The sequence below is a fragment of the Benincasa hispida genome, chromosome 11, assembly GCF_009727055.1.
Source record: "Benincasa hispida cultivar B227 chromosome 11, ASM972705v1, whole genome shotgun sequence".
Classification (NCBI taxonomy): domain Eukaryota; kingdom Viridiplantae; phylum Streptophyta; class Magnoliopsida; order Cucurbitales; family Cucurbitaceae; genus Benincasa; species Benincasa hispida.
In genome coordinates this window covers 69,233,440-69,250,915 of record NC_052359.1, presented here as the reverse complement: position 1 = coordinate 69,250,915, position 17,476 = coordinate 69,233,440, and the positions used below count along the sequence as shown (strand labels likewise).

Below are 17,476 nucleotides of genomic sequence, written 5' to 3'. Positions count from 1 at the left end.
GAGATAAGTGAGAACGCAAGTGTGGATAACGATTTCTATGGTGTTGAAGACGAAGTATTAGATTTCAAATATGCGAACAGAAGACGTGTTTTCTTGTTGAAGTGTAGATGGTTTGACACAGATAACAACAAAAATAATAGGTCACATGTAGATTTAGGATACAAATCGATCAATACATCACACTTTTGGTATGTCGATGAACCTTTCATCTTTGCTATCCAATCACAACAAATCTTTTACATCGATGACATCAAATATGGTAGCAATTGGAAATTTGTTCAAGTAGTCCAAAATAAATGAATATGGGATGTACCAGAAGTGGATGATATTGAAAACACACAACTGGATTTACTAGAAATTATTGGTGGAGTCCGAGTGGATGAAACCATTAGGAGGTTACTTTATGCAGAGTTGACATTGATCCTACAGTTGTGGAAAGACCAATTATTGTACATGGCGATCATGACTTCATAAATGATGATGATGAAGAACAATTATCTCCCAATAACAGTTCAAATGCTGATGAATAATTTGAATTAGATTACGATGATGAGTAATGATGTATCTACTCAATTCTCTTTTTCTCTAGGTTACACGTATTTATTATTAAAATAATATTGTTTTGTCTTTTTTGTGTTTGTATAGATACGATGTCAACTCCTAATAGGCAATAGAAGGCTGATGAAGAATTCCAGGAGATATATCTAGGAAACATGGTATCTTCTGTGGGTGATACTTCAGGTTAGTATATTTTGAAATATATTATGTTAACTGAAATACATCATAAACTGTTTTAAATTTTTTATTCCTTAGATAGTAGCTTAAGATCCGATCATTCGCGGAACATCGAGTTGGAAAAATACGTCCAAAAACATGGCAAAATTACAATTGTGATAAATTAGGGGGAGACGAAACTAATACATCAACACTTGGTGCGATTTAGTAATGCGATCAGCGTCGCTGTGAGATCTTCATTTCCAGTACGATGTCATACTTTTGCTGAGGTTCCAAACGAATTTATAGAATTGGTTAAGAGTCAATTATTGGTAAGTAATTATAAGTTTATTCTTTTAGAGTCATGAACATCATCTATTAATTATTCCTTCATTCTTTTGTAGCCTCATTTCGAACTCGATCTTTCCAGTCAACGACTTAACTGTTTTATAGAACATCAAATGCAAAACTCCTTCAAAGAATTTAGAGCAAATTTTCACAGACATTATAGAAAATGTGGAGATCCTCAGCAAGCATGTGCCAACTTGCCTAGCTGGCTTAAAAATAGGTCAGAAGATTGATACTTTTTGTGTGACCGCTTTGAGAGTGAAGCGTTTCAGATAGAATATTTAGGGCGTGTATCATTTGCTACATTTACTAATATATCACAATATTGACATTTTTTTTTGTGAAATGGAGGAAATGTCTGTGACGAACAAGAAGAATAGAGAGAAATTTTCGTTCGACCACGTAGGTGGATCGAAGTCATTCCTGCAAATTCAGGTAGAGTTGCAGGCATAGGAAGTTCGAGAAATAGGACATGTCGACCTATTTAGGAAAACACACTTTAAAGGTGGCAAGTTCGTGAACGAGGCAACTAAAAATGCACATGTAACATTTTTTGCTTTACTATCGTGTTGTTTTTCATTTTTAACTTTAGTCACTCGTTCTTACCCATTTAATTAATATGTCTAGCATCAAATGTTAGAATTACAATCCAACCCCACTCTAGAAGGTTCTCAACCATTAACAGAGGATGAAATCTATGAGACGGTTTTGGGTAGACGACCCGGATATTCAAAAGGCCTAGGTTGGGCCCTAAGCCTAAGTCAAGAAGAAGTAGCATCTCATCAAGCTCGTAATCTACTCAAGGAACGGAGACGGGAATGGAGGAATTACGAGCCAACTTTCAACAGTCTCAGTCGAGGATTAAGGAACTTGAAGACCTTCAGAAACAAATGAAAATGGATCATGCAAGACAAATGGAAGAAATGAAAAAAAAATGATTGAAAACATGATACAATCATTAAGAGGAGACCCATCGAATTAGGTATGATTACTACATTATTTAGTTTTCTAATATGTTGCTATCCTGCAGTTATGGTAGCAAAGTAGTTAGGTCTTAAGTAGCTTTATGATAATGAATTGTTGGCTATCCTGCAGTTATGGTAGCCAAATAACTAGATTTTGATGTGTTTTTTTGTTGTTTTTGTCGTGGGGAGTGGGTAGAGTTTCATTACACCCGTCTTGTGAGTTTATGAATGTTTACGAAGTTTAATGTGTTGTGTGGGGTGGAGGGGGAGAGGTTGAGATAAACCATTTTGGGGACAAATTTGAGTTTTATGTGTGTTGGGTCCCTTCTTTATCTCGTTTTGTGGTGTTTTTTTAATGTTCGGGAGGTTCCATTTTTGTTATGGGGGGGTGGATAGAGTTCATTACACCCGTTCTTGCGTTGAACTTGAATTCTTGTATGTTTATGAATGTTTTACGAAGTTTAATGTTATTGGTGGGGGGGGGGGGGGGTTGAGATTGGGTTAAACCATTTTGGGGACAAAGTTTGAGTTTTATGTGGTGTTGGTTTCTTGTTACTCGTTTTGTGTGTTTTTGATGTTCGGGAAGTTCCATGATTGTCGTGGGGGGGTGGAGGGTTTTCATTACACCCGTCTTATAGTTGAACTTGAAAGTTCTTGTTATGTTTATGAATGTTTATGAAGTTTAATGTGTTGCCAGTTAGGGGGGTGAGATTGGGTTAACCATTTGGGGACAAAAAATTCGAGTGTTATGTATGTTGGTTATTTGTTATACTCGTTTTTGTGTGTTTTTTGGTGTTCGGAAGGTTCCCTGTTGTCAGTGGGGGGTGGGTAGAGTTTCATTAACACCCGTCTTGTCCTTGAACTTGGATGAATGTTTACGAAGTTTCTAATGTGTTGTTGAGGGTGGGTTGAGACTGGGTTTAAACTATTTGGGGACAAAGTTTGAGTTTTATGTGTGTTGGTTCTTGTTTTACTTCTTTGTGTGTTTTTGATGTTCAGAAGGTTCCACATTTTTTTGTGGGGCTGGATTAGAGTTTTCATTACACCCGTCTTATCTTTGAATTTGGAGTTCTTGTGTGTTTATGAATGTTTACGAAGTTCTTAAATGTGTTGTTGGGGGGGGGGGGGGGGTGGGGGGGGGGGGAGAAGGGGTTGAGATTTGGCGCCATTTTGAGGACAAAGTTTGAGTTTCATGTGTGTCGGTCCTTGTTTACTCGTTCTATGTGTTTTTGATGTTCGGGAGGTTTCATGTTTGTCGTGGGGAGTAGGTAGAGTTTCATTACACCTGTCTTGTCCTTGAAGTTGGAGTTCTTGTGTGTTTATGAATGTTTACGAAGTTTTAATGTGTTGGTTATTGTTTACTCGTTTTGTGTGTTTTTGATGTTCGGGAGGTTTCATGTTTTTGAAGTTTGAACGTATTGTGGATTTTTACCGATATGACATTTGAATTTTTTTTTTTTGTAGAATGTTGTTCGGAGATGAGCTGGGACAATTGTTGAAGATGTTGTATTCCATATGTGTTCTAGACGTTGTTTCCATTTTATTTCTTTCATGTATTTGTGATATGAATGTTTATGAACTTCTAGTATCGACTTTGTTAGGATATTGTATTTTTTTATTTACTTGTTATAATATGGACTTCATTTTCGTTGTTTAATTATGTGAGTCTTTATTTGGTATTATGTTTTACAGGTTATTCAGATCAAATTTTAAAAAATTACAAACGATAAATTAAAAATATTCGCTAGACAATTTTCAACTAATAAATGAACTCCCCACGCATATATTACTGCATCGGGAGTTCTTGTAACTCCCGACGCATTAAATAAAATCATCAAGAGTTTTGAAACTCCGGATGCATGGAACAAACGTCGGGAGTTCGGGAACTCCCGACGCACTTTAAAAAGGTGTCGAGAATTAGTCGGGGAACTCCCGACGCACATATAGAGCGTCGGAAGTTCTAGAACTGCTGATGCCGTATATTAGGCGTCAGTAGTTCCTGAAACACCCGATACCCTATATGTGCATCGGGAGTTCCTCGACTAACTCCCAACGCCTTTTTAAGGTGCGTCAGGAGTTCCTCTCATAACGGGTTTCTCCCGACCAAACTCTCGATGACTCTTTATTCGTCGGGAGAGGCTCTCCCGACTCGTTTTCCACACTTTTCCGACGAATTGTGACATTGGGAGAGGTCAGATTTCTTGTAGTGAAAATAGAGGAGAGAAATAATTTATTTATTTTTTTAATTGAAGAATGTTTTAAAATAATATTAAACAACCTATTTTCCAAAATTGAGAGACTAAATTGACTAAATTGGAACTTTAGGAATCAAATCAATCTATTCTTTAAAATTCAGAAACTAAGAGGTATTTTTACTTTTAAAAGAGTTTTCAAAGATGCACCTCTTAAAAAACGAACATTAATAATAATTTCAAAGCGTTTTTATAATATAAAGAAAAAGAAAAAGAAGAAGAAAAAGAAAAAGAAAAAACATTGCCACCTTTTTTTGCTAATAGTTTTGTCGTTAAACATTCTAGTCAACATTACTTGTTTGCTTTAACTATTGGGTTAAAGTTTAAAATATAAACTTGATTTTGGATTAAAAGTAATTGGTCCTAGCCCAAACGAAAGCCCAAGTTCTAGAAATATCAAACATTAAAATATTCTATAGAAATTACATGTAGGAAATATTAGAGGATTTTGTACGATTTTCTAGAAAGTATGAGAAAAATAAGTAGTTGTAGAGAATAGTCTAGATAAACATTTTTAACTATTAGACCATGGATGTGTTGACAAAATCCTAGCCATAGATTTACGGGGGGCAACTGGTGATGTAAATTTGGGACACATATATATGCGATGCATGTCTTAGGTTATGCGTTTATTCTCATGGATCGGTGGTCATGCGTTAGAATGGAGTGTATGTGTTAATCTCTTATGCAATGACCATGTGTTCCTGTCACAAGTTTTCTTGCACTCTCGCCGAGTATAATGAGATCGCAGGTTTCTCGGGTGATTCGAGGTCGAACTCAGGGACTTGTAGCTAACTGGTATGTGGTAATGTGTTTGTGGCGAAAAAATAAAAGAATGATGAGGGTTATGGGTTAAGCACTACTCCTACTCCTAACTAATAGACTAAGCGGCAGAAGTATGACTGAAAGGTAGAGACACGACAACTATTAACATGTAGTAAAATGCATGGAAAAATAGATGAAAAGGTGAGGATGTCTTTACTACAACACTAAGCTTGACCGTAAAGGCAACCCCAGCCAACGCATGTTATGCGATCATGCTATACACACTTGACGTAGACGCATACGATGTATATGCGATAGTGTCGAGAAGCCTATTTCCAAGCCTCCATATGCCTGCTCACGTGCTCTCACACATAAGTGAGATGACCGCATACCACAATATCCTACTTAAAGGGTGCATACGCTTTGTAGTAGCAAACAGAGCTTATTCCTAAGTTCCACATTCTTGCTTATGCGATCCAATCCGCTCTCCTGAGTCTTAGATTTAGTTTTTAGACTACTCTCCCAAGTATGCCCAAATGATGAATGATGTGCTCATAAGACAAGGTAGTCGCATAAACCTGGCTGACATAAGATTATTCCTATCTCTAGTGAACACTTGTTTACATTGCTTAATGCGGTCAACTACCTACCCTCCCGGGCAGTTGGTAGTTGTTGATTCTACTCATAGACAAGCATTGCTACAACTTCACACTAAGCAAATAACAATTTCTCACAACACTCATGCAGTGCACACCTCTTGGTGGTTTGCTACATGCTTCATATTCCTATGTCGCATGATTAAGTATGCGATACTCTACTCAGTGATGCAATGAAAGTAAAGGATTCTAAGTAAATAAAGATAGAGATGGAATCGAAGGAAAATATAGAAATGCATTGGTCACAAAATGTATTAATCTCTTAAAGCATAATGTAATACAATACAAGGAAAGAAGAAAATGGAGGGCCAGCTGGAAGCAACATCTTGTTTCCATCATATGTGTGTCAAGGCTGCCAATAATGCCATGGATGGGCGATGGAGTAGAATCTCTTGAGCTCTAACTTCGGCGAAGGCTCCGGTCATCACTTGGAATGATTGAAGGGAAGAAGAACTCTCAAGACTATTTCCTCACGCTTTGGTCTGATCATAAGGATCCACCGGAAGGTAGAAACTTAGATGCTTTGAAATTCTGCTCAACAACTTCTATTTATAGAGCTTGATCATCGACAACATTAATGGACCTGTTCTAAATCTGACACTCGCGGCGTGATGGTCCTTTTCTAAATCTCTGCTGCTAACGACGTGGTAGGTGAAATGTCAACATCATCTTTTTTATAATCCCAGTGTATGCATTCATGCTTGCATTCTTCCAATCTTGCGATCGCTCTTCTATTATGGTTATTCTCTGTAGCCGTAACTTTTATGCGATGATCGCATTCGCTCGACAGCTGTAACTTCTATGTGATGGACGCATACGGTTAATGGCCACAACATCCATGCATTGAATGTATGTGTTTGCTTCTGCGATGGAGAGATTCCCCACATTTGGTCGTCTTTGCAATAGCCTGACTTCCGCGCATGCAATCGCTTTTTGCGGTTGCTACAAAAATAAACAATTGAACGTATAATAACTCATAATAGTGAGTTGGCCGAGATTTTTAATGTCGATCGATGCAAACACGTTTTCTCATGAATTCCTAATATAATCACCGCATATTCTACTTAATAATCCTCATAATTCTAGATAAAAGGCCTCTAATTACGTGCATTTCTTCCCGTCATTAGCAACTAGTATAAATAAGAGGTATATCTTAACAGTATCACGCCAAAAAAAATAGAAGTTCTCGATAACACAAATAACCTCTTTCTCAATTCTCTCTTCAAATTTCCTCCGACCTCCAAAATTTCTTTCCAACTGGTATCAGAGCCTAAAGACTCTTTTCAAGAAGATAGCAAGCAATAACATTGTTCTATTCCAAGCTCCTATGCTCAACAAGAGCAATTATGATAATTGGAGTATCAAGATGAAGGCTCTACTTCGTTCACAAGATGTGTGGGAGATCGTAGGGAAAGGATACATTGAATTGGAGAATGATGGTGGTCTTTCTCAAGCCCAAAGGGATAGTTTGAGAGGCTCAAGAAAGAGAGACAAGAATACTATCTATTTAATCTATCAAGGATTAGATGATGATGCTTTTGAGAAGATTTTTAAAGCAAAGATGGCGAAAGAAGCATGGGAGAAGCTTCAAACATCATACAAGGGAGTGTATCAAGTTAAAAATGTACGTCTTCAAACTCTAAGAGCTAATTTTGAAACATTGCCTATGAAAGAAGAGGAACCCATCTCAGACTATTTTTCTAGAGTCATAACTATCACCAATCAAATTAAAAGAAATGGTGAAAAGGTTGATGATGTTAAAATCATGGAGAAAATACTAAGATCATTAGATCCAAAGTTTAAACATATTGTCGTCATAATCGAAGAGACAAAAGACGTGGAGGTCATGACCATTGAGCTACTCATGGGTTAGTTACAAGCATGTGAAGACAAGAAAAAGAAGAAGGAAGAAATTGTCGATCAATTGCTCAAGTTGTGAGTTGATCCGACTAGTGGAGCAATTATTTCGAATAATAAAAGTGAACAAGGATGAGAACGTAGTGGGCATCGAGGACGAGGAAGAGGTCATGGAAAAGGATAAGGGTGTGGTTGGAGACCCTATGAAGACAACAACAATAACTCTCAAAGAGGATCAGGAAATTCAACAAGTGGTCATGTATAAGGCAACTCAAGATCAGGGTACGAAAAATCAAACATTAAATGCTATCATTATTAGAAGTTTGGTCATTATGCATCCGAATGTAGAGCTGCCAAAAACAATAAAGTTAAAGAGAAAGTGAGCTACATTGAAGAAAAAAATCAAGAATGTGGCACTTTTTTAATGGCTTGCATGAATGATGAATGGAGCAAAAATAATGCATGGTACCTGGACACTGTGCAAGACACTGGTGACTAAGATTTGGTGAGCGCAATATGTGATGCATGTCTTAGATTATGCGTTGGTTCTCATGTGTCGGTGGTCATGCGTTGGGATGGAATGTACGCATTGATCTCATATGCAATGACCATGCATTCCTGTCACAAGTTTTCTTGCACTCTCGCCAAGTATAACGAGAACGCAAGTTTCTCGAGTGATTTGAGGTCGAACTGAGGGACTTATAGCTAAAAGTTATGCGATAATGTGTTTGCGGCGGATAAATAAAAGAATGATGGGGTTATAAGCTATAACTACTCTCACTCCTAACTAACAGATTAAGCGGTGGAAATAGGATTGAGAGGTAAAGACACGACAACTGTTAATACGAAGAGAAATGCATGAAAAAAATAGATGAAAAGGCGAGGATGTCTTCACTGCAATACTAAGCTTGACCGCAAGGGCAACCCCAGCCAACGCAAGCTATGCGATCATGCTATACACACTTGACATAGACGCATGCAATGTAAATGTGATATTGTCGAGAAGCCTATTTCTAAGCCTCTATATGACCGCATACCACTATATCCTACTTAAAGGGTGCATACGCTGTGTAGTAGCAAACAGAGCTCATCTCTAAGTTTCCTATCTTGCTTATGCGATCCAATCTGCTCTCTTGAGTCTTAGATTTGGTTTTTAGACTACTCTCCCTAGTATGCCTAAATGATGAATGATGCACTCATAAGACAAGGTCATCGCATAAACCTGGCTAACATAAGATTATTCCTATCTCCAGTGAACACTTGCTTACATTGCTTAATGCGATCAACTACTTACCCTCCCGGATAGTTGGTTGTTGTTGATTCTACTCATAGACAAGTATTACGTCCGCCTATAGACAAGCGTTGCTATAGTTTCACACTAAGCAAATAAGATTTTCTCACAAGATTCACGCAACACACACCTTCCAGTGGTTTGCTACATGCTTCATATCCCTAATCCATATGATTAAGTATGCGATACCCTAACAATCTTACTCTGTGATGCAGTGAAAGTAAAGGATACTAAGTAAATGAAGATGGAGATGTAATCGAAGGAAAATACAGAAATGCATTGATTACGAAATGTATTAATTCCTTAAGCCAAAATGTAATATAATACAAGGAAATAAGAGAAATGGAGGGCCAGCTGGAAGCAATGTCTTACTTCCCGCAGATGTGTGTCTAGGCTGCCAGTGGTGCCATGGATGGGCGGTGGAGCAGACTCTCTCGAGCTCTAACTCCGACGAAGGCTCCGGTCGTCACTCGAAATGGATGAAGGAGATGAAGAACTCTCAAGCTATCTTCTCACGCTTTGGTCTGGATCACAAGGATCTGCCCCAAGGCAAGAAGCCTTAGGCGAAAAAACCTTGGATGATTTGAAATTCTGTTCAACGACTTCTATTTATAGTGCTTGATCATCGACAACATTAATTGACCTATTCTGAATCTGAAACTCGCGGCGTGATGGTTCTTTTCTGAATCTCTGCTGCTAACAGCGTGGTAGGTGAAATGTCAACATCATCTTTTGATTCTCCCGAGGTATGCGTTCATGTTTGCATTCCACCAACCGTGCGGTCATCCCTCTATTATGGTTATTATTCTGTAGCCGCAATCTCTCTATGATGACCGCATTCGCTTGATGGTCACATTTTCTATGCGATTGACGCATTCGACTGACGTATGCGATCATTGATGACGAAAAATTAGTTATCAATTACTTGACGACTAAAATTACATGGATTCATATTCTTTCTTTATACTCTCTCTCGAGTAGCTCTAAAGGTGTGATGAGCACATACATAAGACAAGATAACCACATAAACTTGGCTGACGCAAGATTATTCCTATCTCTAGTGAAGAATAACTTACATTGCTTAATGCGACCAACCACTTACCCTCCCGGGTAGTTAGTTGTTGCTGACTTTACTCATAGACAAGCATTGCGTCCGCCTATAGACAGGCGTTGCTACAACTTCACACTAAGAAAATAAGGTTTTCTCACACACTCATGCAATGCACACCTCTAGGTGGTTTATTACATGCTTCATATCTCTAATCCTCATGACTAAGTATACGATACTCTAGCAATCTCACTAAGTGATGCAATGAAAGTTGAGGATGCTAAGTAAATAAAGATGGAGATGGAATCGAAGGAAACACAAAAATGCATTGAACACATAATATATTAATTCCTTAATCCCAAAATGTAATACGATACAATATAAGAAAAGAAGAGAAAATAAAATAACCAGTTGGAAGCAATGTCTTGCTTCCAGCAGATGTGTGTCAAGGCTACCGGTGGTGTCATGGAAGGGCGGTGGAGCTGACTCTCTCGAGATCTAACTCCGTTCGAAGGCTCCGGCCGTTACTCGGAATGGAGAAGGAGGCGAAGAACTCTCAAGCTTCTTTCTCACGCGTTCATCTGGATCACAAGGATCCGCCTTAAGGTGAACCTCAGGCAAAAACCTTGTATGATTTGAACTTCTGCTCATCGGCTTCTATATATAGAGCTTGGATCGCTGACAGCATTAATGGACTACTCTGATTCTGACATTCGCGACACATTAGTCTTTTTTGAATCTCTGCTGCTAATGGCGTGGTAGGTGAAATGTCAACATCATTTTTTCATTTTCCTGAGATATGCGTTGATGCGTTCATTCTACCAACCTTGCATTAATCCCTTTATTATGCGTTATCGTGTAGCCGCAATCATGCAGTGACTGCATTCGCTTGATACCGTAACTTCTACACGATAACTGCAATCACTTGACGATCGCAACTTCTATGCGATGGACGCATGCAACTGATTACTGCAATACCCATGCGTTGATCGAATGCGTTCGCCATTGCGATGGAGAGTGTCTCCGCATGCGGTCATCTATTGGTAGTCCGGCTTCCGCATTTGCGTTCACTTCCTACATTAGCTACAAATATAGACAATTAAACATATAATAGCGTATAATAATGGGTTAGCCGAGATTCTCAATACTGAACGCCGCAAGCTCATTTTCTCATGAATTCCTAACATAATTGCTGCATATTCTGTTTAACAGCCTTTATAATTCTAAATAAAAGGCCTAAGATGATATGCATTTCTGCATGTCATCAATCATCGCATGCGATTAATGGACGCAATATTCATGCGTCGACGTATGCGTTCGCCTTTGTGATGGAGAGATTCCCCACATGCAGTCGTCTTTGCGATAGTCTGGCTTCCGCGCATCGCTTCCTACGTTAGCTACAAAGATAGAAAATTGAACGCATAATAACGCATAATAATGGGCTAGCCTAGATTCTTAATGCCGATCGACGTAAACTCGTTTTCTCATGAATTTCTAACATAATCGCCACATATTCTACTTAACAGCCCTCATAATTGTAAATAAGAGGCCTATAATGATGTGCATTTCTGCCCGTCATCAGCAACCATATGTGTGGAGAAAGAAGCTTGTTCATGGAACTTTGATGATCAATGAGTGGCAATGTAGCTTTTCGAGATGAATCCAAGGTAGAATTAAAAGAAAGAGATAACATTCTCATCTGATTGAAGAATTGGTGATCACCAATTTATTTCAAATGTTTATTACGAACCAAATATGAAGAGTAATATCTTGAGCCTTTGCCAACTCCTAAAAAATGGAAACGACATTTGATTAAAAGACAAAAACCTTTCCATAGGAGATAATGCAAGTAATTCAATTGCTAAGGTGCCAATGAACAAAAATAGAATGTTTATAATCAACATTCAAAATGACGTCGTAAAATGCCTCAAGGTCTGTTACAAAGATGCATTTTGGCTTTGGCGTCTTCGATATTGGGATCTCAATTTTTTAGGATTAGAGTTACTCTTCAAGAAGAGCATGGTGAGAGGGTTGTCTTCCATATGCCACTCTAATAAAGTATGCGAAGGATGTCTACTATGTAAGTAGTTCAAGAAAAGCTTCCCAAAGGAGTCAAACTCAAAAGCTTAAAGGCTTTTGGAACTCATGCATACAGATATGTGCAGACCGATCAAGCCAAGCTCACTTGGTTAGAGTAACTATTTCCTTCTCTTCATTGATGATTTTTTCGAGAAAAACATGGGTAAATTTCTTAAAGCATAAATTAGAGGTGTTCGAGAACTTCAAGAAGTGTAAATCCCTTGTTGAGAAAGAAAGTGGTCTAGTGATTAAGGTCATGAGATCTAATCGTGGAGGAGAATTCATATCAAATATTGTGAAGTTCATGGAATTCGTTGACCTATGATTGTGCCGAGATCCCTTTAACAAAATGGAGTGGAAGAAAGAAAGAAAAGAACAATTTTGAACATGGCAAGAAGTATGCTTAAAAGTAAAAAACTGCCAAAGAAGTTTTCGGCAGAAGTAATAGCATGTGCAATCTACCTATCTAACCAATCTCCAAAAAGAAGTGTATCTGGAAAAACGCTATAAGAAGCATGGAGTGAAAGGAAACCTAGGATTTCCCATCTCAAATTCTTTGGAATCATTGTTCATGTGCATATAGCAGATAAAAAGAGAAGTAAGTTGGATGACAAAAGTGAGAAATACATCTTCATCGGTTATGACTCAAATATAAAAAGCTACAAGCTCTACAATCCAGATACAAGAAAGACAATCCTGAGTCAAAATGTAGTATGCGATGAAGAAGGAGAATGGGATTAGGCAAGACATGATGAAGACTACAACTTCTTACCCTACTTCAATGAAAATGACATGGAGTAAATAAGTACAGCACAAACAAGGGAGGAACCTTCTACAGCACCAGCTTCACCAACTTCATGTTCTCAAGAGGACAGAATCTCAAGCTCAAGTGTTCTACACTTCAGAAGCTTACAAGAAATTTATGAGGTAACTGAGAATCAAGATAGTCTTTCTTTGTTTTGTCTTTTTGCCGATTGTGAGCCCATGAACTTTCATGAAGCTGTAGAGAGTCCAAATTGGAAAAGCGCTATGGAAGAAGAGATTAATGAAATCAAGAAGAACAATACATGGGAGCTAGTTTAACTTCCAAAAGTTCACAATGCAACTGGTGTGAAATGGGTTTACAATGCCAAGAAGAATGCAAGAGGATAAGTTGAAAGATACAAGGAAAGACTAGTGGCGAAAGGTTATAGCCAAAGAATGATACAAGGAAAGACTAGTGGCAATTATAGCCAAAGAATCAGCATCGACTATGATGAGATGTTTTCTTCCGTTGCTCGACTCGAAACTATTAGATTAATAATTTCATTAGCAGCTCCAAACAATTGGAAAATCCCTCGAATGGATGTGAAATCTACCTTCCTCAATGGAGTACTAGAGGAAGAAGTCTACATTGAGCAACCTCAAGGCTATGAAATTGATGGAAAAGAAGAGAAAGTTTTGAAGTTGAAAAAGGCACTTGATGCACAAAAGAATGCTCCAAGAGCATGGAATACTCTAATAGAAAAGTATCTACATGAAAAAAATTTCATCAAGTGTCCATATAAGCATGCACTTTACATCAAAGTCCAAAATAATGATGTATTGATTGTGTGCTTGTATGTAGATGACTTGATCTTTACAGGTAGCAATCGAAGCATGTTCAATGAGTTTAAAGAAGAGATGATAACGAGTTTAAGATGTCCGAAATTGGGCCCATGTCTTACTATCTTGGCATTAAAGTAAAGCAAGAAAATAAAGGCATCTTTATCACACAGGAAGGCTATGCTAATGAAGTGATAAAAAAGTCCAAGATGGATGATTCTATTTTAGTCAATACACCCATATAATGTGGAATCCAACTGTCACATTGTGAGGAAGGAGAGAGTTGATCCAACATTCTTTAAAAGCTTGGCTGGAAGTTTGCAATATTTAACATGCACAAGGCCCGACATTGTCTATGCAGTTGGAGAAACCAACAACCACACACTTGAAGGCAACAAAGTGAATTCTTCAACACATCAAAGATACGATAAACTATGGCCTAATCTATTCTATTTCTAATAATTATAACCTCTTAGGATATAGTGATGGAAATTGGGGTGGAGATGTGGATGACCACAAGAGTACGACTGGTTTAGTATTCTACATGGGAGACACTACCTTCACGTGGATGTCAAAGAAGCGACCGATTGTTACTCTCTCAACATGTGAAGCAGAATATGTGGTTGCTACCTTATGTGTTTGTCATGCAATTTGGCTAAGAAACCTATTACAAGAATTGACATTACCACAAGATGAGCCAACCAAAATTTTCATGGACAACAAATCGGCAATTGCCTTAGCCAAGAATCTAATCTTCCACAATCAGAGTAAGCACATTGATACACATTATCATTATATTAGAGAGTGCATCGAAAGAAAGAATGTGCAATTAAGCCTCTTAAAAAAGAAGACTTCACAAGATTGAGAGATTTGCTGGGAGTACCAAAATCAAGTTTAAGAGGGGGTGTTGAAATGTAAACTTGATTTTGGGTTAAAAATAATTGGACCTAGCCCAAACAAAAACCCAAGTTCTAGAAATATCAAACATTAGGATATTCTAGAGAAGTTATATGTATGAAATATTAGAGTATTTTGTAGGATTCTCTAGAAAGTATGAGAGAAATAAGTAATTGTAGAGAATAGTCTAGACAAAAATTTATAACCATTAGATTATGAATTTGTTGGCAAAATCCTAGTCATAGATTTAGGGGAGACAGCTAATATAAATAGGAGGTATGTCTTAACATTTGTATCGAGCCAAAAAATTAGAAGTGCTCAATAACACGAATAGCCTTTTTCTCCATTCCCTCTTTAAATTTCTTCCAACTCCCAAAATTTCTTTCCAACCATTTTTACTTTCAAAAGAGTTTTTCAAAGACGCACCCTCTTAAAAACAAATATTAATAATAGTTTCAAACTGGTTTTACAATATAAAGAAAATGAAAAAGACAGAGAAAAAACATCGCGACCTTTCTTCACTAATACTTTTGCCCGTGAACTCTTGTTTCTACAAATATTCTCTGTATCATTCAAAATTTTCACCCTATTTTCTTTCTAAAAAAGTTAATCAGAAAAATTAATATCTAATTTAATAATCATTTCGCTTTCTATTTTTTATTTTTGAAAAGTAAGTCTATTTTCTCCTATTTCATATAATGATTTACATTTTTTTTAAATATAATGATTAAATTCTTAACCAAATTCTAAAAACAAAAACAAGTATTTAAAAATCATTTTTTTAGTTTTCAAAATTTGATTTGATTTTTTGAATCATTGATAAAAAGTAGGTAACAAAAGAATAAATTTGAAGGTAAAAATAATCTAGAGTTTGTAACTTTTGATTATGGTATGGTATTATGAAATTTGAGCCGAGGACGGTACTTTATTCGTCTCTCATATTTTTCGCATTTATTTTACAGCTGACTATGGAAGTCATGCAGGTTAACGATACCAAATCGAATATGATGAGTAATGGGATCCAACACTAATTCTTGATTAAATCTTATAAATGTTATCTTAAACTTTAAGGGAAAATAGTTCTCAAAGTGAGCTCATAATTAATTGATAAACTTGTTTCTTGTACGTTTCTTTAATTAAATGTTGCTTTGTTCGATATTTTTTTGACTTATGTGATAGTTATCTTTTGATTGCTAATCAAATTCAAACACATTTTTTTAACTAATTTCTTTATTAACGGGAGTTGTTATTATTTTCAAGCATTATGACTATTTGGGTTGTTTCTATGAATATTAAAAATATTGATTCTATTTGTTTGTGTACTATAAAACATAGATACTTTATGTAAAGTAAAAAATCAGTATCAGATATCGATACTTTCAGATACTTCCTACACACGTATTTGACATGCCGTTTAACGTATTTATATTTCCAGATACGTATTTGACACGCGATTTGACATATCTATTTCTATGCTTACTTTTTCAAAAGAAAAAAGACGAGTAACTCATTTAATCTTTCCTAATCTAAAATTAGGCAACTTATTTAAAAAGCTCACTACTCGAGTTCAAAACTAAAAGAAAAAAAATAAATAATGGACCAAACCCTAAACTATAATCATTTAATCTTCATCTTCACATTTGAGTTCCCACAAAGTCCATCAAAATATAAACCATTTGGATATCTTCAACAATAAGTTTTTCGTTTATCTTCATACTTCTCCCTCTAATCTTTTTCTTCTTTTTCTTTACAATATGAGTCACTTTTCTATTACATTTTATTAACTCATCTTAGATGTTGCTTTTTTTGTATTTTGCGTTTTTTGTATTGTCTTTCAGTGTTTGTATTCTATTTTGTGCTATTGCTATTAACTTGTATGCTAAATTTATCTAAATCCTAGATTTTTTTAAAGAAAAAAAAGTATCTTCAACGTATCAGTATCCTTGTTTTTTAGAAATATATATATTAAAAATACACATAAAAAAATGACGCATCTTTAAACGTATCCGCATCTTAGATTTTTAGAAATTGACGAATCTTTGTATGCAACCATATCATATCGTTTCTGTGCATCATAGTTTGTGCACTTTAGAAATGTTTCCTTTGTTATAATTTTCCCTTAACTAATGAAATAAATATATACATTTTTCTGTCAATGGAGCAGCTTCAATGAAGGCTCGAAACAACTTAAGTGAGTTGTCTTTGTTTATTTTTGTTCCTACTTTGTTTTTAGAAGTATATATTTTTTGTCCTTACTTTTATTCTACTTAATATGCATGTGTTAATGAATTGTAGTCACATGAATTGGATGGAAGTAGTACTATCTGAGTATATATTAATAGCAAAATGTTAACCATGCCTAAAATAATTATTTTTCAAAACTTGGAACTATGGACAAACATAATTTCTTTAAAATGGTTTAGAAGCTTAAATTAGTATCGATATCGAAACAAGAACAAATAACCAAAAACAAGCTTAAAACTTAGGACGAGAAATTGACATACACATATATATGATTAGACACGAGAGGGTGTTAAATTCCGTCTTCACAAATCATATAATATTTAAACATTGCAAAACAAAACGAAAACTATAGTTATAGTTGATCAGGTCGATTCAGAGAGAGTACTGTAAATATTACGAGCCAAATTCTTTTAGGTGACCAGTGGAGGTAGGGGAAGGGGGATATTTGTCATGATTGCAATGAATTTAAATGATAAGGAAAAGTAAATAGCAAGAATGTAAACACAAAATATAAAGAGAGAAAAGTATACCATCGGTAATTGGATTCCACCCACTCAATTAGCGTTGATCAAAGAATACAACATATACTCGCAATCTACTTCCTCATATTCCTATGACGAGTGTCCTAATTGATTAATTAATTTCGTAATTAATCTAATATTCGCATAAAGCTTAGAAAATTTCATTAGGTCGATTAATTCCTTGGATAGCTCAAGTTATTAATCGATTCCTTCTTGAATTAAGTCAATCATGTAATTGTTGTAAAAGGTCTATTC

At 36.2% G+C, this 17,476-nt stretch overlaps 1 pseudogene; it reads left to right on the top strand.

The window, feature by feature from the left end:
• The first annotated feature begins 5,018 nt into the window (after window positions 1–5,018).
• On the top strand, window positions 5,019–12,026 carry LOC120090830 (annotated as a pseudogene).
• The last annotated feature ends 5,450 nt before the right edge of the window (window positions 12,027–17,476 follow it).